Source organism: Heterodontus francisci, chromosome 18 (assembly GCF_036365525.1).
Source record: "Heterodontus francisci isolate sHetFra1 chromosome 18, sHetFra1.hap1, whole genome shotgun sequence".
Taxonomy (NCBI): domain Eukaryota; kingdom Metazoa; phylum Chordata; class Chondrichthyes; order Heterodontiformes; family Heterodontidae; genus Heterodontus; species Heterodontus francisci.
The window spans coordinates 40,058,458-40,080,777 of record NC_090388.1 but is presented as its reverse complement, the minus strand read 5'-3'; the positions used below and the strand labels follow the sequence as shown (position 1 = coordinate 40,080,777).

At 43.5% G+C, this 22,320-nt stretch overlaps 1 protein-coding gene across 5 annotated transcripts in view; it reads right to left on the bottom strand.

Moving 5' to 3' along the window:
* tmem168b (transmembrane protein 168b) overlaps window positions 1-17,981 on the bottom strand; it is a 59,137-nt gene extending 41,156 nt beyond the window's left edge. The window contains exon 1 of one of the 5 annotated variants that reach the window (XM_068050572.1): window positions 17,908-17,981. The gene's annotated coding sequence lies outside the window, so the exon portion shown is untranslated. The other 4 variants (XM_068050573.1, XM_068050575.1, XM_068050574.1 and 1 more) reach the window with 4 other exon arrangements.
* Window positions 17,982-22,320: the final 4,339 nt, after the last annotated feature.

The window sequence follows — 22,320 nt, the reverse complement described above, 5'->3', positions numbered from 1 at the left end:
GATGGGCAATAAATGCTGGCCTAGCCAGTGACATCCACATCCCACGAACGAGTAACAAAAATCATCAGGATCTGGAAGGTTCTACCTAAAAAGGTGGTGAAAGCTAATTCCATAAATAATTTTAAAAGGGAGTTGGACAGGTACTCGAGGATGAGGAATTTACAGCAATAAAGACAAAAAACCGGGATGTGGCACTAAGCACAACTGTTCCTTCAAGCAGCCAGAATGGGCATGATGGTTAAATTGGCTCTTTCCATGCTGTAAGTTTCTGTAATTCTACGAAATGGCCCCAGCAAACAGAAGGTTTGACCTCAAATGCCAGATTTTCTGCAATTAACTTCTCATTCACTTCATGATCTTACAGCAATTAGATCTCATGCCCGTAAAGAGATAGGCCCATTACAGCAAAATAACAACACATTGTGTATTACATAGTATAATGCTCCTGCTCTTCGAAAACAGAGTATCCCCTGACTTACTGTGAGCAATACCATGGGAATTCCATTAATTTATTTACAACTCAGTGTGAACTCACCACTGACTATCTGACAGCAAATATTAGAATTTGTTGCCTTACAGCAATATATGCCTAGGCTCAGAAGAATCAGAATGCATTTTGCATGATTTAATCTTTGTCTTTATCTAACAGCATATTCTTACTGTTAGCAAAGCCATAGGAGATTTTAATATGCACATATATAATTTAAAAAGTCTTAAGCTGGTGTACATCTGTTTCACTTCAGCTATCACGCTGACACATATACAAATGTGTCATAATTTTTTATAAAAAAGAAAGCCAATAGCACAGACAATATTTTGCACTGACAAAATTATTAATTGATTTAAAGTAGCACACATGAAAAATACGAAAAAGCCTTTTTGAACTCTGACTGACTTGGAAGGTCCGCTCAAAAATAGCCTGCTACTAACTGGGCTAGAATGTCACAGCAATTACACCTCCAGGCTTAATAGGGCATACAGTTATAAACAGTTACACTTCATTCAAATAACAAATCACATTGGCAGCGTCATGGAAGATCTGTTAGTTTTACAAGATTCTTTGTTCTAGTCTACACAACTTTGCGGCCCTATCGAACATTAAATTCAAGGTCCAAATGCGCATCAGAGAACTGCAAGTTGTGAGTGGTGTTTCTTTACATTGTTATATAAGAATGGCTGACCAGCAGCATTCAAATGAAGCCCAGCAATTAAAATCTGCCAAGACTCCAACTAAGGCTCCAATGCAGGCTTACTGTCTGCTCCTGTCAGGAGTTAAAATAGGCCTTGGGAAACGTCGTCAGATAGAAATGTTTCAAATTGGCTCCGCAATTGAAGAATTAACATTTACAGAAATGTTCACAAACTCTGGACATCACATTTTACTTTACAGCCAGTCAAGTACAGTCACTGTTGTAATGTAGGAAATGCAGCTGTCAATTTGCACACAAGGTTCACAAAAAACAATGAAATAAATGACGCAGATTATCTTGTTGATGTTGGTTGAGGGATAAATATTAGCCATGACACCAGGAGAACTTCCTGATTCGTCTTCATACAGTGCTGTGGGATCTGTTATGTCGACCTGAGAGGGCAGACTGGGCCTCAATTTAACGTCGCATCCAAAAGATGACACCGAATTGGTTAAAATATTAATAATTATATAGATAGGTGACCAAAAATGCCATGATCATTGTTTTCAATATGATATGGAATTTAGCTCAAGTATGAAATAAAAACCTAATGAGACTCAATGAGTTGAATAAATGTTTACACTTTTTCTCAGCAACAGCAAACACCAGCTGCAATCACAGCAGTTCTTCCTGTCCCAGTTCCCTTCCCATAAACAACAGAAAAAGTAGATGCCTAATATTCACATCAATCCCTTAAACAAAGGAAACCTCTGCACCATGCTCAAATACTCCACTTTTCAGAGTTACCTATCATACACCATAAGCTCCACTGAGCATTCTGAGCCACACATATGCCTTGTATAGAATATTGTACAGGAAATAGTCTCCAAGAGAGAAACAGATCTCTAAGAGAGCAAGACTACACCTTCTACTGGCAGGGTAGGGATTCTGAAGAACCAAGACAGCATGGAGTGGGCTTCACCATCAGAAACTCTTTGCTCAGCATGATAGAGCCATCTTCAAATGTCTCGGAACGCATACTGTCCATCCGACTGCTCACCGCCTCTGACTTACTCAGCATCTATGCTCCAACACTCTGCTCCCCACCTGAAGTTAAAGACCAGTTTCTACGAGGAACTCCATAATATCATTAGTAGCATTCCTAATACCGACCATTTGTTCCTGTGGGGGGACTTTAACGCCAGGGTTGGGGCTGACCGCGACTCATGGCCCTCCTGCCTTGGGTGCTATGGCATTGGAAGGATGAATGAGAATGGACAGAGACTGCTGGAGTTGTGTACCTATCACAACCTCTGCATCAACAACTCGTTCTTTCATACTAAACCCTGCCACCAGGTTTCATGGAGACACCCAAGATCACGTCGTTAGCACCAGCTGGACCTCATTCATCACAAGGCGAGCCTCTATAAACAATGTCCAAATCACACGCAGCTTCCACAGTGCGGACTGCGACACCGACCACTCCCTGGTGTGCAGCATAGTTAGACTCAAACCAAAGAAGCTACATCACTCCAAGCAGAAGGGCCGCCTGCGCATCAACACTAACAGAATTTCTTAACAACAACTGTTACAAGAGTTTCTAAATACACTTGAAAAAGCCCTTCAAAACACTCCTGCAGGGGATGCAGAGACCAAGTGGGCCCACGTCAGAGATGCCATCTATACTCAGCAATGACCACCTTTGGCAAATGTGAACAGAATGCAGACTGGTTTCAATCTCACTTTGAAGAGCTGGAACCTGTCATAGCCGCTAAAGGCAGTGCACTGTTGAACTACAAGAAAGCCCCCAGCGAGTTAACATCCGTAGCACCTAAAGTAGCCAGAAGTGCTGCACAAAGAACGACCAGGCGCAGAGCAAATGACTACTGGCAACAACTATGCAGTCGTATTCAGTTGGCCTCCGACTCCGAAAACATCAGAGGATGGCATTGAGAGCGCTTTTGGGCTAACCATCAAGAAGATCGCCCCCCTCAAGTCTAAATCAGGGAAAACGATCACTGACCAACGCAAGCAAATGGACCGCTGGGTGGAGAACTACCTACAACTGTACTCCAGGGAAAACGTTGTCACTGATACCGCCCTCAATGCAGCCCAGTCTCTGCCAGTCATGGATGAGCTGGACGAACAGCCAACAAAATTGGAACTCAGTGATGCCATTGATTCTCTAGCCAGTGGAAAAGCCCCTGGAAAGGATGGCATTACCCCTGAAATAAGAGTGCCAAGCCTGCTATCCTCTCAGCACTCCATGAACTGCTTTGCCTGTGCTGGGATGAGGGAGCAGTACCTCAGGACATGCGCGATGCCAATATCATCACCTTCTATAAGAACAAGGGTGACCACATTGACTGCAACAACTACCATGGAATCTCCCTGCTCAGCATAGTGGGGAAGGTCTTCGCTCCCGTTGTTTTAAACAGACTTCAGAAGCTGGCTGAGCGTGTCTACCCTGAGGCACAGTGCAGCTTTCGAGCAGAGAGCATGCTGTTCTCCCTTCGCCAGATACAGGAGAAATGCCACGAACAACAGATGCCCCTCTACGGTGCTTTCATACATCTCACCAAAGCCTTTGACCTTGTCAGCAGACGTGGTCTCGTCAGACTACTAGCAAAGATCGGATGTCCACCAAAGCTACTGAGTATCATCACCTCATTCCATGACAATATGAAAGGCACAATTCAGCATAGCGGTGTCTCATCAGACCCCTTTCCTATCCTGAGTGGCGTGAAACAGGGCTGTGTTCTCGCACCTACACTGTTTGGGATCTACTTTGCACTGCTGCTCTCACATGCATTCAAGTCTACAGAAGAAGGAATTTTCCTCCACAGAAGATCAGGGGGCAGGTTGTTCAACCTTGCCCATTTTAGAGCGAAGACCAAAGTATGGAAAGTCCTCATCAGGGAACACCTCTTTGCTGATGATGCTGCATTAACAACCCACACAGAAGAGTGTCTGCAGAGACTTATCGACAGGATTGCGGCTGCCTGCAACAAATTTGGCCTAACATCAGCCTCAAGAAAACGAACATCATGGGACAGGACGTCAGAAATGCTCCATCCATCAATATCGGCGACCACATGCTGGAAGTGGGTTCATGAGTTCACCTACCTAGGCTCAACTATCACCAGTAACCTGTCTCTCGATGCAGAAATCAACACGCACATGGGAAAGGCGTCCGCTGCCACGTCCAGACTGGCCAAGAGGGTGTGGGAAAATGGCGCACTGACACGGAACACAAAAGTCCGAGTGTTTCAAGCCTGTGTCCTCAGTACCTTGCACTATGGCAGCGAGGCCTGGACAATGCACGTCAGCCAAGAGCGACGTCTCAACTCATTCCATCGTCGCTGCCTCCGGAGAATCCTTGGCATCAGGTGGCAGGACCGTATCTCCAACGCAGAAGTCCTCGAGGTGGCCAACATCACCAGCATATACACCCTATTGAGCCAGCGGCACTTGAGATGGCTTGGCTGTATGGAAGATGGCAGGATCCCCAAGGACGCATTGTACAGCGAGCTTGTCACTGGTATCAGACCCACCGGCCGTCCATGTCTCCGCTTTAAAGACGTCTGCAAACGCAACAGGAAGTCCTGTGACATTGACCACAAGTCGTGGAAGTCAGTTGCCAGTGATCACCAGAGCTGGTGGACAGCCATAAAGGCGGGGCTAAAGAGTGGCGAGTCGAAGAGACTTAGCAGTTAGCAGGAAAAAAGACAGAAGTGCAAGGAGAGAGCCAACTGTGTAACAGCCCCGACAAACAATTTTATCTGCAGCACCTGTGGAAGAGTCTGTCAATCCAGAATTGGCCTTTATAGCCACTCCAGGCACTACTCCACAAAGCACTGACCACCTCTAGGCACTTACCCATTGTCTCGCGAGACAAGGAGGCCAAAGGAAATAGCTGAAGTACTTTACTCAGGAAGGAAATCTTTGTAACTCAATGTGACTCTACCAGTCAAGTTATTAGTTTCAAAAAAAAATTAACTGGCTGTGAACACTTTGGTGTGTCCTGAGGACTTGAAAGACACTATGTAAATATAAATCCTTTCCTTAATGCAGTCTCATTCATTCGTAGGCAAACAGTCTATTGAAATAAACTTCCGAAGTAGTATCATTACAATTTTCTAAATACTCTGCTACTACTTCTTTAACAATGGATTCTAGCATTTCCCCAATGACAGATCTTAGGCTAACTGGCCTACAGTTCCCTGCTTTCTATCTCCCTCCTTTCTTGAAGAGGTGTTAGATTTGCAGTTCTCCAAATCGCTGGGACCGTTCCAGAATCTTGGGAATTTTGGAAGATTACAACCACTGCATCCACTATCTCTGCAGTCACTTACTTTAAGACTGTAGGATGCAGGCCATCAGGTCCAGGGGACTTGTCAGGCTTTAAACCCATTAGTTTTCCTAGTACTTTTTCTCTAGTGATAGTGATTGTTTTAAGTTCTTCCCTTTTACCTCCATTTTCTGCTATTCTTGGGATGCATTTTGTGTCTTCTACTTTGAGACAAAACACTTGTTCAGAGCCTCTGCCATTTCCTTGCTTCCCATTATTAATTCTCAATTTCATCCTCTAAGGGAGCAACATTTATTTTACCTACTTTTTTTATATACTTGAAGTTTTTACTGACTGATTTTATATTTCTTGCTAGTTTATTCTCATGCTCTAATTTCCCCTTGCTGGTTTCTAAACATTTTCCCAATCTTCTGGCCTACCATTAATCTTTTCTTTCAATTTGATACCATCCTTAACTTCCTTAGTTAGCCACAGATGGTGCATCCTTCTCAGAGTCTTTTTTTTCTCAATGGAATACATCTTTGTTGTGAGTTATGAAATATCTCCTTAAATGTCTGTCACTGTTTCTCTACTATATTAACTTTTAAACTTATTTGCCCAGTCCACTTTAGCCAACTTTGTCTTCATAGCATTGTAATTGCATTTATTTAAGCATAGACTCTAGTTTCAGACCCAAACTTCTCATCCTGAAATTGAACGTGAAATTCTATCATATGATGATCATTTTTGCCTAGAGGATCCTTTACTATGAGGCCATAAATTAATCTTGTCTCATTCCACATACCGAGTCTAAAATAGCTGCTCCCGAGTTGATTCCAGAACGTATTGTTCCAAGAAACTGTCCCTAATACATTCTATGAACTCATCCTCCGGGCTACCTTTGCCAATTTGATTAATCCAAGTGACATGAAGATTAAAATTGCCAACAATTATTGCAGTACCTTTCCTACAAGCCCCCAATATTTCTTGATTTATACTCTGTCCTCGTGTAGCTACTGTTAGGGGGCCTATAAACTATGCCCACCAGTGACTTCTTTTGTTTGATATTTCGTATTTCGACCCAAATTGATTCTATATCAAGCCAAGATCATTTCTCACTACTGTTCTGATCTCATCCTTTGTTAATAGAGCTACTCCACCTCCTTCCCCTTTCTTCCTATCCTTCCAAAATGTCAAATAACCTTGAATATTTAGTTCCCAGCCTTGATCATCTTGCAACCACGCCTCTAATGGCTATCAAATCATACCCACGTACTCCTATTTGTGTTATCAATTCATCCATTTGGTTACAAATACTGTGTGCATTCACATAAAGAGCCTTTATTTTTCCCGACTCTGACCCTATTTGCTGGTGCACTCTTACGTTTCTACGTTCTGTCCCTTCCTGTCACACTCTGGTTATCATTACCCATATCGCTACCCGGCACTATTGCCTTATCCTTTCTCATTAACTTTCTAAATTTCCCCTTACCTGAACCCTGCCCCCCACTATTTAGTGAACTGTGACAGTGTCACTGTCATTATAACTGCAAAGTCCGGGTCATGTCTTTTAAATGATCAGTTCTGTAGGTCACACAAAATTAATGAAAATTCTTTTCACAAATGTATTATCAGCACTAGAGGACTGGAGAAAAACTGCACATTTTAGACTTTAAGACAGCCACTGCTGTTCAAATTAGCGACAGAAGTGTTGCCTTCGGTCCAAAACTTTCAAGTTTTGTTTCCTGAATCTAAGGAAGGCCTTTTAACATCACATTATTTTGAGCGGAGTTATTTAAATGAGCAATGGATAATTCAGATGAGATCTCATCATGCTGATAGTGGTAGGTTTTCCAATGTTGGTATCTCAAATGAGATCATGAGAACCATATTTTAAATTATGTTTTTTTTTTAATTGATGCATTTTTTAATCAGACACTGCTGTTACTGTTGTGAATAGCATCCTGATTTGGAAAATTCTGTTTTAAACTTTTTAGGTTCAGCACAATCATCTTGCATGAAATTTGGAAAAAAGATATCTGCAATATCCAGGTACATCAATGCAAAAATGCATTACAGTCGTATGACACCGAGTCTCACAAATTAAGAAGTTCCCAGGTTCACTCCCTGATCTATAGTGTAAGTCAGTCTCAACCAAAACAACATTGACACGATAGCTAACATCAGCAAGCCAGGACTAAGGAGTAAAAGAATTTACAAGTATAGATTTGTAATGAAGTTTACACCTGCCTTACAGCTGTTTATCTCCCAGTTCGAACAATGTCCTATTAGGATGAATTAGCCTTGGATAAAACCAATCAAAATAGGGATCTAATAATTGTCTTCTATTACTGTATTTTTTTTCTATTTTCTTTAATTTCTGCTTTGATCCATCTTGCTGTAGAGCCCTCCTAGAGACCAGCTATGCACATTTTGGTTTCCCATTTGACTTGCAATACATATTGAATGAATCTGTATGGTTACCATAAATAAAACAAGTAGCCAACAAGTGCATTTTGAATACATGTTTGATTGCTGTTCAAAATCTGAAGCGTTTCTAAAGCCTCTATTCTAGAACAGTAGCTAACTCAGACACCATAAATGATGATTCTGGAACTGAAAACAATAATTTCTGCCATGTTCTGCATTGCTCAGCTATGAGGTAACATTAATTACATGATTTTAATGGCACTATTCTGAAGTACTACATCGGGAACAGTTCTTTATAAAATAATCACAAACTACTGAACAGATTTTGCCTTTTATTTTGGTTCATTGCAAGAATACCAAAACCTCTATGGCATTACCCTGCATTCTGTCACATTAGTACAATAATGAAATCTCAATTAAATTTTATACATTCATTTTTTCAGAAATGTTTTCTGCTTATAAACACCTACATCTGATCTCTGCAGGACCTCCAGAATATAGCAATAAGCCACTTTTACATTATCACTGGCTGAGAATAATATATAGTTAGTATTAGAAGCAGATCTACAGACTTAGTAATTTATAACAACTTGCACTTATATAATGTAGCAAAACATCCCAAGACACTTCACATGAGTGTATCAGACAAAAACAGACACCAAACCAAAGGAAACATAGGACAGGTGGTCAAAGATGTAGGTTTTAAGCTGTGTCTTAAAGAAGCAGAGACAGGTGAAAAGGCAAAGGGGTTTGGGAAGGGAACTGCAGAGCTTAGGACCCAGATCGCTGAAGGCATGTTCAACAATAGTGAGGTGAAGGTGGTGCAGGATGCACAAAAGGCCACAGTTGGAAGAACATAAAAGTTCTCTGGGATTACTGTGCTGAAGGTCACAAAGACTTGGGGAGGGGAGTGGGGGGGGAGGAGTGGTTGAGGCCATGGAAGGATTTGATCACAAAGATAAGAATTTTTAAATTGAGGCATTAGTGGAGTGGGAGCCAACACAGGTCAGCAAACACAGGGGTGGCTGGTGAATCAGACTTGCTGCAATTTAGGATATGGCAGCAGAGTTTTGGCTGAGCTTAAGTGTAGGGAGGGTGGTAGATGGGAGAGCAGCAAGAAGAGCACAAGAATAGTCGAGTCTGAAGGTAACAAAAGCATGGATGAGGTTTTCAGCAGCAGATGGGCTGAAGAAGGGACAGAGGCAAGTGAGATTACAGTGATGGAAGTAGACATTCTCTGCGCTGTAGGGTACAGTTTCAGAAGCTTAGCCCCGAGTCAAATAGGATGTTGAGGTTGTGACCAGACTGACTCAGCCTGAGACTATGGCCAGGGAGGGGGAAGAAATTGGTGACTCGGAAATAGAATTTGTGGCGTGGACCGAAAACAATAGGCTGGATTTTGCTCTCAGTGATGAAAGCCTGGCGCCAGCCGTTCATTACACATACTTGCCCAAATGCTTTTTAGGAGATTTTGCGTGGCGCCCCCTACAGGGGCTTTGGGACATGTTTGACACGGGCAAGCAACGGTGTATCTTCTTAACCGATCAGGTTGAAGAACTGTTCATGAGCAGCGCAGAGTCTGAACCAGAAAGATAGTTAGAATATTAAGTTCACTATCAAATCAGGTATAGAAAACAAAATTAACAGATAGAAAGAAAGATAGGATTGAGAGAGACAGAGACATACAGGAAAAGTAAGAAAAAAATACTTTTTTAAAAAATCGCCAATAATTAAAAACTGAGCAAATGAGATGCCACATGTGCTAATGTTTTTTCAGTGCCAAAGAGGTTGTTTGGCAGTAATTAAGAATTATCACACCATTAAACTATTTACACTGGAATGAACGAGCCCTAACCAGCTTCTGGAGAAGCACGGCAACTCGAACAGCAACTTCCTAATTTCTGTGTTTAACTACACATATGCAATCCTGAGAATTTCCCGTCCAATTTATACTTTACTAATGGTGAGAACTAATAACTCCCTATCAAATGGAGTAACCGTATTTTCCTGTTCCCAAACTAGGTGACTTGCCTTTAAAAAGAACTTTTTACATTCAGCTGAAATCACAAAAAAGAATGATGGTCACTGATGTTACATCTCTTATTCTCAGCCTATGATTGTGTGTTTCATACCTTGATCTCAAAGCCAGGTGTCGGTAGATGCACTCCCACAGACAAAAAAGGACTGAGTGCCCTTTACCCTCCCCCTACTTTAAAAGGAACAGATACAAGTAAACGGGTAGCCTTATTGTATTCAATGCAGTAACTCGAAGTACCACATGGAAATTAAAATATGACTGCGTTTACAATAACTCAACTCTGTTCTTCAAGGTCAATAATCGATTAATAATTCTTCTTCTTCTTTGGCCTCCTTGTCTCAAGAGACAATGGGTAAGCGCCTGGAGGTGGTCAGTGGTTTGTGACGCAGCACCTGGAGTGACTATAAAGGCCAATTCTAGAGTGACAGACTCTTCCACAGGTGCGGCAGATAAAATTGGTTGTCGGGGCTGTTACACAGTTGGCTCTCCCCTTGCGCTTCTGACTTTTTTCCTGCCTAAGCTAAGTCTCTTCGACTCGCCACTCTTTAGCCCCGTCTTTATGGCGGTCCGCCAGCTCTGGTGATCACTGGCAACTGACTCCCACGACTTGTGATCAATGTCACAGGACTTCATGTCGTGTTTGCAGACGTCTTTAAAGCAGAGACATGGACGGCCGATGGGTCTGATACCAGTGACGAGCTCGCTGTACAATGTGCTCTTGGGGATCACGTGTCCAATTTATCTCAAGTGCCGCTGGCTCAGTAGGGTGTATATGCTGGTGATGTTTGCCGCCTCGAGGACTTCTGCATTGGAGATATAGTCCTGCCACCTGATGCCAAGGATTCTCCGGAGGCAGCGAAGATGGAATGAACTGAGACGTCGCTCTTGGCTGATATATGTTGTCCAGGCCTCGCTGCCGTAGAGCAAGGTACTGAGGACACAGGCGTAATACAGTCGGACTTTTGTGTTCCGTGTCAGTGCGCCATTTTCCCACACCCTCTTGGCCATTCTGGACATAGCAGCGGACACCTTTCACATGCGCTTGTTGATTTATGCATTGAGAGACAGGTTACTGGTGATAGTTGAGCCTAGGTAGGTGAACTCTTGAACCACTTCCAGAGTGTGGTCGTCGATATTGATGGATGGAGCATTTCTGATGTCCTGTTCCATGATGTTCGTTTTCTTGAGGCTGATGGTTAGGCCAAATTCGTTGCAGGCAGCCGCAAACCTGTCGATGAGACTCTGAAGACACTCTTCAGTGTGGGATATTAATGCAGCATCATCAGTAAAGAGGAGTTCCCTGATGAGAACTTTCCGTATTTTGGTCTTCGCTCTAAGATGGGCAAGATTGAACAACCTGCCATCTGATCTTGTGTGGAGGAAAATTCCTTCTTCAGAAGACTTGAACGCATGTGAGAGCAGCAGTGCAAAGAAGATCCCAAACAGTGTAGGTGCGAGAACACAGCCCTGTTTCACGCCACTCAGGATAGGTTCTTTTATAGGTGGTCTGATTAGTAAGTTTGCAGACGACACTAAGATTGGTGGAGTAGCAGATACTGAAGGGGACTGTCAGAGAATACAGCAGAATATAGACAGACTGGAGAGTTGGGCAGAGAAATGGCAGATGGAGTTCAATCAGGGCAAATGCGAGGTGATGCATTTTGGAAGATCCAATTCAAGAGTGAACTATACAGTAAATGGAAAAGTCCTGGGGAAAATTGATGTACAGAGAGATTTGGGTGTTCAGGTCCATTGTTCCCTGAAGGTGGCAACGCAGGTCAATAAAGTGGTCAAGAAGGCATACGGCATGCTTTCCTTCATCGGACGGGGTATTGAGTACAAGAGTTGGCAGGTCATGTTACAGTTGTATAGGACTTTGGTTCGGCCACATTTGGAATACTGCGTGCAGTTCTGGTCGCCACATTACCAAAAGGATGTGGATGCTTTGGAGAGGGTGCAGAGGAGATTCACCAGGATGTTGCCTGGTATGGAGGGCGCTAGCTATGAAGAGAGGTTGAGTAGATTAGGATTAATTTCATTAGAAAGACGGAGGTTGAGGGGGGACCTGATTGAGGTGTACAAAATCATGAGAGGTGTAGACAGAGTGGATAGCAAGAAGCTTTTTCTAAGAGTGGGGGATTCAATTACAAGGGGACACGAGTTCAAAGTGAAAGGGGAAAAGTTTAGGGGGGATATGCGTGGAAATTTCTTTACACAGAGGGTGGTGGGTGCATGGAACGCTTTGCCAGCGGAGGTGGTAGACGCGGGCACGATAGCGTCTTTTAAGATGTATCTAGACAGATACATGAATGGGCAGGAAGTAGAGATACAGACCCTTAGAAAATAGGCGACAGGTTTAGATAGAGGATTTGGATCGGCGTAGGCTTGGAGGGCCGAAGGGCCTGTTCCTGTGCTGTAATTTTCTTTGTTCTTTGAAAGGGGTCTGATGAGGCGCCGCTATGCTGAATTGTGCCTTTCATATTGTCATGGAATGAGGTGATGATACTTAGTAGCTTTGGTGGACATCCGATCTTTTCTAGTAGTTTGAAGAAACCACGTCTGCTGACAAGGTCAGAGGATTTGGTGAGATGTATGAAAGCACCGTAGAGGGGCATCTGTTGTTCGCGGCATTTCTCCTGTAGCTGGCGAAGGGAGAACAGCATATCAATGGTGGATCGCTCTGCTCGAAAGCCACACTGTGCCTCAGGGTAGACACGCTCAACCAGCTTCTGGAGCCTGCTTAAAACGACTCGAGCGAAGACTTTCCCCACTATGCTGAGCAGGGAGATTCCGCGGTAGTTGTTGCAGTCACCATGGTCACCCTTGTTCTTATAGAGGGTGATGATATTGGCATCGCGCATGTCCTGTGGCACTGCTCCCTCATCCTAGCACAGGCAAAGCAGTTCATGGAATGCTGAGAGTATAGCAGGCTTGGCACTCTTGATTATTTAAGGGGTAATGCCGTCCCTCTCAGGGGCTTTAAACAGCATTCAAATCACACGCAGCTTCCACAGTGTGGACTGTGACAACGACCACTCCCTGGTGTGCAGCAAGGTTAGACTCAAACCAAAGAAGCTGCATCACTCCAAGCAGAAGGGCCACCTGCACATCAACACTAACAGAATTTCATATCCACAACTGTTACATAAGTTTCTAAATTCACTTGAAAAAGCCCTTCAAAACACTCCTGCAGGGGATGCAGAGACCAAGTGGGCCCACATCAGAGATGCCATCTATGAGACAGCAATGACCACTTTTGGCAAACGTGAGAAGCAGAATGCAGGCTGGTTTCAATCTCACTTTGAAGAGCTGGACCTGTCATAGCCGCGAAGCTCACTGCACTGTTGAACTACAAGAAAGCCCCCAGCGAATTAACATCCGTAGCACTTAAAGCAGCCAGAAGCGCTGCACAGCCAGGCGCTGCGCAAATGACTACTGGCAATACCTACGCAGTCGTATTCAGCTGGCCTCCGACACCGGAAACATCAGAGGAATGTATGATGGCATTAAGAGAGCTTTTGGGACAACCATCAGGAGGATCGCCCCCCCCCTCAAGTCTAAATCAGGGGACACAATCACTGACCAACGCAAGCAAATGGACCGCTGGGTGGAGCACTGCCTAGAACTGTACTCCAGGGAAAACGTTGTCACTAAGACCGCCCTCAATGCAGCCCAGTATCTGACAGTCATGGATGAGCTGGATGAACAGCCAACAAAATCGGAACTCAGTGATGCTATTGATTCTCTAGCCAGTGGAAAAGCCCCTGGGAAGGACGGCATTACCCCTGAAATAATCAAGAGTGCCAAGCCTGCTATACTCTCAATCTATTAATTACTGCACTGAAATCACAGAACATCATAACAGAACACAGTAAAATACGATTTTCACAACGATAAGTTAATTAACAATCAGAGAATTACAAATTCATTAGAAGTTTTCTAGCTGAGTGATAAAGAAGGAAATTCCTGCATTTGTGTTTCTCTCTACAGCAAATAATCGTACCAAAACTTTAACCCTGCTACTCAGACTTTAGAAAAACTACATAACACAGAACGCCCTCACACTGAATTAAAGACCTTCAAATACAGGTTCATTACTTTCATTTACAATTATTCCGAAATAAGTAAATATATTTGTTATACTATGACAATCAGGTAAGTGAAAACAAACTGGATTTCAATGAGCACCTGTAAAAGACAAAAAGAAAAAAACATGCATTTATATTCACACCTTTCACATCCTTGGGATGTGCTAAATAATTTTACAGCCAATGGGTTACTTCTGAGGTATAGACAACTGTTGTTGTGTAGGCAAAAATGGCAGCCCATTTTGTTTACAGCAAGCTCTGGCAAACAGCAATGAGATAACTATCCAGTTAATCTGTCTTAGTGATGTTGGTTCAGGGAATGATGGCCTGGACACTGGTAGAATTCCCCTGCTCATCTCTGAACAGTACAATGGAATATTTTACATTCACCTGAGTGGGCAGGCGGACAGAGCCTCAATTTAACATCCAACAATGCAGCACTCACTCAGTATTGCATTGAAGCGCAAGTTTAGATCATGCTCAAATCCTAGTGGGCTTGAACCTAAAACTTTTTAATATCTGGTGAAAGAGTTACCATGAAATCAGACCGTTGTCCACTTAAGCAGATTGTGTCACATTGCCACAAAACTATACACAATAAAAACTTTCATAAATTTAAATGGCAGCCCAGATCTCAAAGCTAGATGCACAAGTCATGCAGATGTACACCCACAAACACAGAGGAATTGTACAATTAGTTGCCTATTACAACCCCACCCCCATAATTTGGAAAGGCCAGATATAAGCAAAGAGTACCTTTAATGTTGGACAATAAAAACAGAAAATGCTGGAAATACTCAGCAGGTCAGGCAGCATCCCTGGAGAGAGAAACAGAGTTAATGGTCGATGACTATTTGTCAGAACTTGAAAAAGTTAGAGATGTAACAGGTTTTATACAAGTAGAGAGAAAGGGGATAAGGGGGGGATGGGGAAGAGGACAGAAAAAAGGCCTGTGATAGGGTGAATGGCAGGATACATTAAATGACAAAAGGAATGATGGTGCAAGGCAAAAGGAGAAACTAATTGTACAAGAAACAAAGATAGGTCTAGAGGTGTAGTAAATGGAAAAAGCAGAAATCATCAAGAGCCACCATCCAAAAGAAAAACAAAATGGGAGCAGTTCTGAAATTGTTGAACTCAATGTTGAGTCCGGAAGGCTGTAAAGACATAGAGTCATTTATGGCACAGAAGGAGGCCATTCGGCCCATCGAATCCATGCCAGCATGGAGCTCTCCCTGGCTCGATCCCCATAGCCCTGCAAGCCTATTTCTCTCAGGTGGCCATCCAACTTCCTCTTGAAGTCATTGATCACCTTCGCTTCCACCACTCTTGTGGGCAGCGAGTTCCAGGTCATTACCACCTGCTGCATAAAAAACTGCTTCATATTCCTCCTTCATCTTTTGCCTAAAACTTTCAATCTGTGTCCTCTAGTACTTGTGTCATTTGTTAATGGGAACAGCTTTTCCTTGTTTAACTTATCTAAGCCTGTCATAATCTTGTACACTTCCATTAAATATCTCCTCAATCTCCTTTGTTTCAAGGAGAACAAACCCAGCTTTTCCAAACTAACCAAATAACTAAATTCTCCATCCCTGGAACCATTCTGGCATATCTCCTCTGCACCCGCTCAAGGACCTTAGCATCCTTCCTGAAGTATGGTGACCAGAACTGGATGCAATACTCCAGTTGGGGCCAGAACTCTATAAAAGGTTCAGCATAACTTCCTTGCTTCTGTATTCAATGCCTCTATTTATGAATCCCAAGATCCTACATGCTTTACTAACTACTCTCTCAACATGTCCTGCTATTTTCAAACAGCAATGCATATGCACCTCTAGGTCCCTCTGTTTTTGCACACTCTTTAGAACTGTGCCATTAAGCATATATTGTCTCTCCCTATTTCTTCTGCCAAAGTGCATCACCTCACAGTTGTATTAAATTCCATTTGCCACCTCTCTGCCCATTCTGTCAGAATATGTCCTGTTGCAGGTGGTTCTGATCATTCTTGCTATTTGCCGCACCTCCAAATATCGTCAGCAAATTGAGAGACTCTACTCTGTATCCCAAGATCCAAATCATTTATATACATCAAAAAAGCAGTGGTTCCAGTGGGAACACCACTGTCAACCATCCTCCAGTCTGAAAAGGAACCATTTACTACAGTTTGCTGTTTTCTGTCCATAAGCCAATTTTTTTTTATCCAGTTGGACACTGACCCTCCTATTCCATGAGTTTTCATTTTCTTAACCAGCAGTTTATGTGGTATCTTATCAAATGCTTTATTAAAATCCATATAAACATCTACCACATTCCTTTCATCAACCTTATCTGTTACTTCATCAAAAAATTCAATTAGATTTGTCAAGCATGATCTGCCTTTTATCAATCCATGTTGGCTATCCTTAATTAACTCAAACCTCTCTTGCTGACATTGTCCCTGATTATGGTTTCTAAAATCTTACCCACCACTGATGTTAAACTAACTGGACTGTAGTTGCTAGGACTGTCCTGACATACTTTCTTGAATAAGGGTGTCACATTTGCCACTCTCCTATCCTCTGGCACCTCCTCCATAATCCAGGGAAGACTGGAATATTATGGCAAGCCCTTCTGCTATCTCCACCGCTACTTCCTTTAGCAACCTGGGATGCAAGCCATCCAGACCAAGTGACTCATCTACCATAAGCATAGCCAGTCTTTTTAGTATCTCCCCCCTCTCAATTTTTATCCTAACCATTGCCTCTACTCTTTCTGCTTCTACTATATTTTGTCAGCCTCCATTTCCTTAGTGGACAGTGATACAAATGACTCATCAAGTATATTAGCCTTGCCCCGCACCTCTAAGCATGCATTACCCTCGCTATCCCTAATAGGCCCCACTCCTGCTCTTACTACTCACTTACTATTTACATGCCAGCAGATGATTTTTGGGTTTCCTTTTATGTTGACCACTATTCTATTCTCATCTTCTCTCTTTGCCAGTCTTATTTTCCTCTTCACCTCCCCTATATATGGCCTGGCTCTCACAAGATGAATTCACCTGACATGCATCATACACCCTCTTTTTTTGTTTCATCATAATCGTCAACCAAGGAGCCCTGTATGTGGTTCCCCCACCTTTCACCCTTGTTGGAATGTTCCTAGCCTGTACCTGAAGCATCTCTTCCTTAAAGATAACTTCATTGAATGATGAGGTGCTACGTTGAGCTTCATTGGAACAGTGTAGGGGGCTGCAGCTAGAGAAATGAAAGTCAGAGTGGGATGGAGAATTAAAATGAAAGGTGGCCAGAATCTCAGGGTGATTCTTCTAGACTACAATGCAATTAACAATTGTCAATACATTATCAAACATTTTATTTATTTGAAACATTGAAGGCCAAGCACTCAGCCCCACTGCAGAGACCTGAGCGTATAATCTAAATTAAAACTGCACTACTGAAGGTGGGCTGCACTGTTGGAAATGCCATTTGCTACATGACACAGTGACTATACCTCAGAAGTACTAAATGACTGTAAAGCACTTCGGATAAGAAAAGCGCTACCTAAATGTGTTTTCCCTCCTTGATGTGTAATATTGGTCGAAATCAGCCGTTCAAATCTAATTTCCTGTCCCTTCCTGTCTTAAAAAGATACAGACCTCAGATTGAAAAACGGGAGTGGAACGAGAACCAAAACTAAACCCGAGGTGAAGATGGTGTTTGAATACAGGTAAGTGCAGTTGTCAGACACGGAGTTTTTAATCGGCCTGGGCCTGGAGTCAGGAAACAGAGGCTGTACTCACTAACACACGCACCAGCTCAGCGGACTCGCAGCTCTCGGCCCACTCGATGCTCGAGTAAATATTTTCCCGGTAGAGAATCAGCCCAGCCCGGTCTCCATTACTCCGCCGAATCCCCGAGCTTTCCCTCCCAGTCCCATCACCCCCATTACCTGCCGCCGCTCCGTGTTTGTCCCCGGGAATCTCCCTGACCGTAACCCCGAGAGACAGGGGAGGAGCTTCATTCCGGCCCCACCCCCTCGGACGGCTCCCGCTACGGGACAGAACGCACCCGCGAGCGAGAGGTGCGAATGTGGCCGGGGTGAGGGCTCCAGCCGTACACAGGGCCGGGGAGCTGGGCTGGGGCTCCAGCTGTACACGGGGCCGGGGAGCTAGGTTGGGGCTGTCGCTGTACCACTTGAAATAAAAGCCGCCACTGTACTCCCATCGGTTTGCCCGCAATTATAGGCTCTTCCGCTGCTTTATTCCTCCTGTTACAACAAAGTGCAGTTGTGATTTTTTTTAACAGACTTGTATAAAGTGTCAGTGTAGGACTATAGGATTTAGGGAAAGTTCTGCACGGTGATTACTGGAAATAATAAAATGCAAACACCCAATCTCAAATGCCAAATATTGTGGCTGCTGAAAATCTTAGACAAAAAGGGAAAATGTTTCCTGCAGCAATGCTTCAGTTGTAGTGAGTCAGCAATTTTTAAAGTAGACTTCTGGAGTTTTCCAAACACCCCTTGCAAATTATCCTTCCATCTAGATGGACATGCAACAAACAATCCATTTAGATGGGGTGCCTTCTCTTGGTACACCTTTGCTGATGACTGTATAGGACAATCCTTGAGAGGCAGGTTCTGTCACTGGTGTCGCATGTGAAGCTGCCAAGTGATGCTGTGAGATGTTGTTTTTGAAGTTGGCACCTGTTGCCAAGGTGCTGTAGCAACTGGTCGTCATGGTAGTGCACACCAGTCCACAGGATGTGTCGCCAATTCCCTCTTTCACCAGCTAATGACTCCCAGGTGCCATAGTCGACATTTAGGACCTTCATGCTACACTTGCAATCGGAGCTTTGGGTGCCCCACTGGTCATCCTGCTCCGGCTACCTCACCATACAGAAGGTCCTTGGTTATACGACCATCTTCCATCCTGGACATGTCCAATCCACTGAAGCCACCAGTGTTTGATTAGTGCCAACACACCTGGGAGCTCTGACTTTGAGAGGACTGCCGCATTTGTGATTTTGACCTGCCAGGATATACCCATAATGCGCCGCAGATAGCACAGATGGAAATTATTGTTCTTTTCCTGGTAGCTGTCAGTCTCCCATGTTTCATGGCCATACAGCAAGATGCTGAGAACACAGGCCTTATAAACCATCAGCTTTGTCCCAAGGGTCAGCTTGGTGTTATCCCATGTGCATTTTGCAAGTTAGCCAAAGGTGGTAGCTGCTTTCCCTATTTTTAGCTCCCACTCTGGCATCATCTTCTCCATGCTCCTGACCTTCGCCTTCCCTACAGTTATGGAAGGAGTCTACTTCCAGACTGGGTCAGATGGCAAGTTCTACAGTCTATCAAGGCTGAAAGCGAAGACAAAAACACATCACATCCTGATCACAGAGCTCCTCTATGCTGATGATGCTGCGCTAGTCACACACGGAAACTCAGCTACAAAGACTCATGAACTGTCTCTCCCATGTCTGCAACTTGTTCTCCTTGACTATAAGCGTCAAGAAAACCGTGGTCATGGGACAAGGTGTTGCATCGCTGCCTCTGATCGCAGCAAATAACACCCCACTGGAAATGGTTAGCAAATTCTGCTACCTTGGGTCTATGGTAACAGACAATTTGTCCCTTCATGCAGAGTTCGATACACGCTTAGGGAAAGCAGCTACCACCTTTGGCAAATTATCCACCTGAAAGAAAATTGACATTTCGTCTTTTATTTGAAAACTCAGCCCTTTCAAATAGGATTACAGCTTCTCATTTTAAACCAATCAGATCATGCAGAAGGTGGGGTTGGAGGCTTTCAGAAATCAACCAACCAGAGAGATTGTAAAGCCAGAGTGGAAGCTGTTAGAAGCAATTAGCCCCGGAATTAAATTTCAGTTTAATTTATGTTCCATTTAAATGTTTGGTTTCTGTTACAGTTTATTAGTGGTGCCCCTTTAAGAAGGGTCACTTACAATATTTTATTTGATAACTGGTCAATCACAGTTAACAAAAGAATTAGAATTAGCTTACTTCACTGGTGGTTACTCAGGAAATTGGGAGAAAGATTTTAAGATAAAGTCGTGGGTAGAGAATTTAACATGGTTGTGCCCATTTTAGTTGTAAAATAGGCATAACAATATGCGTTTGCAGTGTGATCACATGTGGGAGGGGGAGGGTGAGCAGCCAGAGGTCGTGGTACACATTGGTACCAACAACATAGGTAGAAAAAGAGATGAGGTCCTGCAACAAGAATTTAGGGAGCTAGGTAGCAGAGTAAAAAGCAGGACCTCTAAGGTTGTAATCTCTGGATTACTCCTGGTGCCACGTGCTAGTGAGTTTAGAAATAGGAGGATAGAGCAGATGAATGCGTGGCTGAGGAGATGGTGCAGGAGGGAGGGCTTTAGTTTCCTGGATCACTGGGTCTGTTTCTGGCAAAGATGGGACCTGTACAAGTTGGACAGGTTGCACCTGAACTGGAATGGGACAAGCACCCTTGCTGGGAGATTTGCTAGTTCTTTTGGGGGGGGGGGGGTTAAATTAATTTGACAGGGGGATGGGATACAGAGTGGAGGTACAGTAGGGGGTAATATAGAACAGAAAGTGAGTCTGCCTGGAAGGCAGAGCAAATATAGACCTGGTAAGGCACAAGGGAAAAATGCAAGGTTGGATTGCATTTATTTCAATGCAAGGAGACTTACTAGTAAGGCAGATGAATTGAAGGCGTTGATTAGAACATGAGATTATGATATTATTGCAATCACAGAGACATGGTTGAGGGAGGGACAGGACTGGCAATTCAATATTCCAGGGTATAGAATCTTCAGGCGCGACAGGGGAGGGGATAAAAGAGGAGGTGGCATTGCACTGTTGATCAAGGAGTCAATTACTGCAGTAAGGTGGGATGATATCTTTAGAAGGTTCCTCAAATGAGGCCATTTGGGTAGAACTTAAAAACAAAAAGGGGGCAATCACTTGGCTGGGTGTCTACTACAGGCCTCCAAACAGTCAGGAAGAGATAGAGGAGCAGATATGTAGGCAAATCTCAGAGGTGTAAAAATAATAGGGTGATAATAGTAGGGGATTTCAACTTCCCCAATATTAACTGGGTTGGTCTTAGTGCAAAAGGCTTAAAAGGGGCGGAATTCTTAAAATGCATACAGGAGAGCTTTTTGAGCCAGTATGTAGAAAGTCCTACAAGGGAAGGGGCAGTACTGGACCTAATCCTAGGGAATGAAGTGGTAGAAGTGTCAGTGGGGGAGCATTTCGGGGATAGTGACCATAACTCTGTAAGATTTAAGGTAGTTATGGAAAAGGACAAAGATGGACCAGAAATAAAGGTACTGAATTGGGGGAGCCTACTTGTAGGAAAGTCTACATCACATCAGTGGGAGTCATTCAAAGAGGAAATAGTGAGAGTTCAGAGTCAACACATACCCGTTAAGGTGAAGGGTAGGACTAACAGGCCCAGGAAACCCTGGATGTCAAGGGATATAGAGGATTGGGTCAGGAAAAAAAAGGAGGCTTACAGAAGATCCTAAGCGCTGAAAACAGCGGAGGCACTAGAGGAGTATAGAAAGTGTAGGGTGGCACTTAAAATAGTAATTAGGAGAGCGAAGAGGAGGCATGTAAAAACTGGTGGGCAAGAAAAAGGAAAATCCCAAGGCGTTTTATAAGTATGTTAAGCATAAGAGGATAACCAGGGAAAGAGTAGGGCCCATTAGGGACCAACGTGGCGATCTTTGTGTGGAGCCAGAGGACATAGGTGAGATTTTAAATGATTACTTTTCATTGGTGTTCACTGTGGAGAAGGACGATGAAGGTGTAGAGATCAGGGAGGAGGATTGTGATATACTTGAACATATTAGCATTGAAAGGGAGGAAATATTATCTGTTTTAGCGGGCTTAAAAGTGGATAAATCCCCAGGCCCAGATGAGATGAGATGAATCCCAGGCTGTTACGTAGGGACATTAACACAAATTTTCAAATCCTCTCTGGCCACAGGAGAGGTACCAGAGGACTGGAAGACAGCGAATGTGGTACCATTATTCAAGAAGGGTAGTAGGGATAAACCAGGTAATTACAGGCCGGTGAGTCTAACATCAGTGGTTGGGAAAATATTGGAAAAAATTCTGAGGGACAGGATTAATCTCCACTTGGAAAGGCAAGGATTAATCAGGGATAGTCAACATGGCTTTGTCAGGGGGAGATTGTGTCTAACTAACTTGATTGAATTTTTCAATGAGGTGACGATGTGCAGATGAGGGTAAAGCAGTAGATGGATTTCAGTAAGGCTTTTGATAAGGTCCCACATGGGAGATTGGTTAAGAAGGTAAGAGTCTATGGGATCCAGGGAAATTTGGCAAATT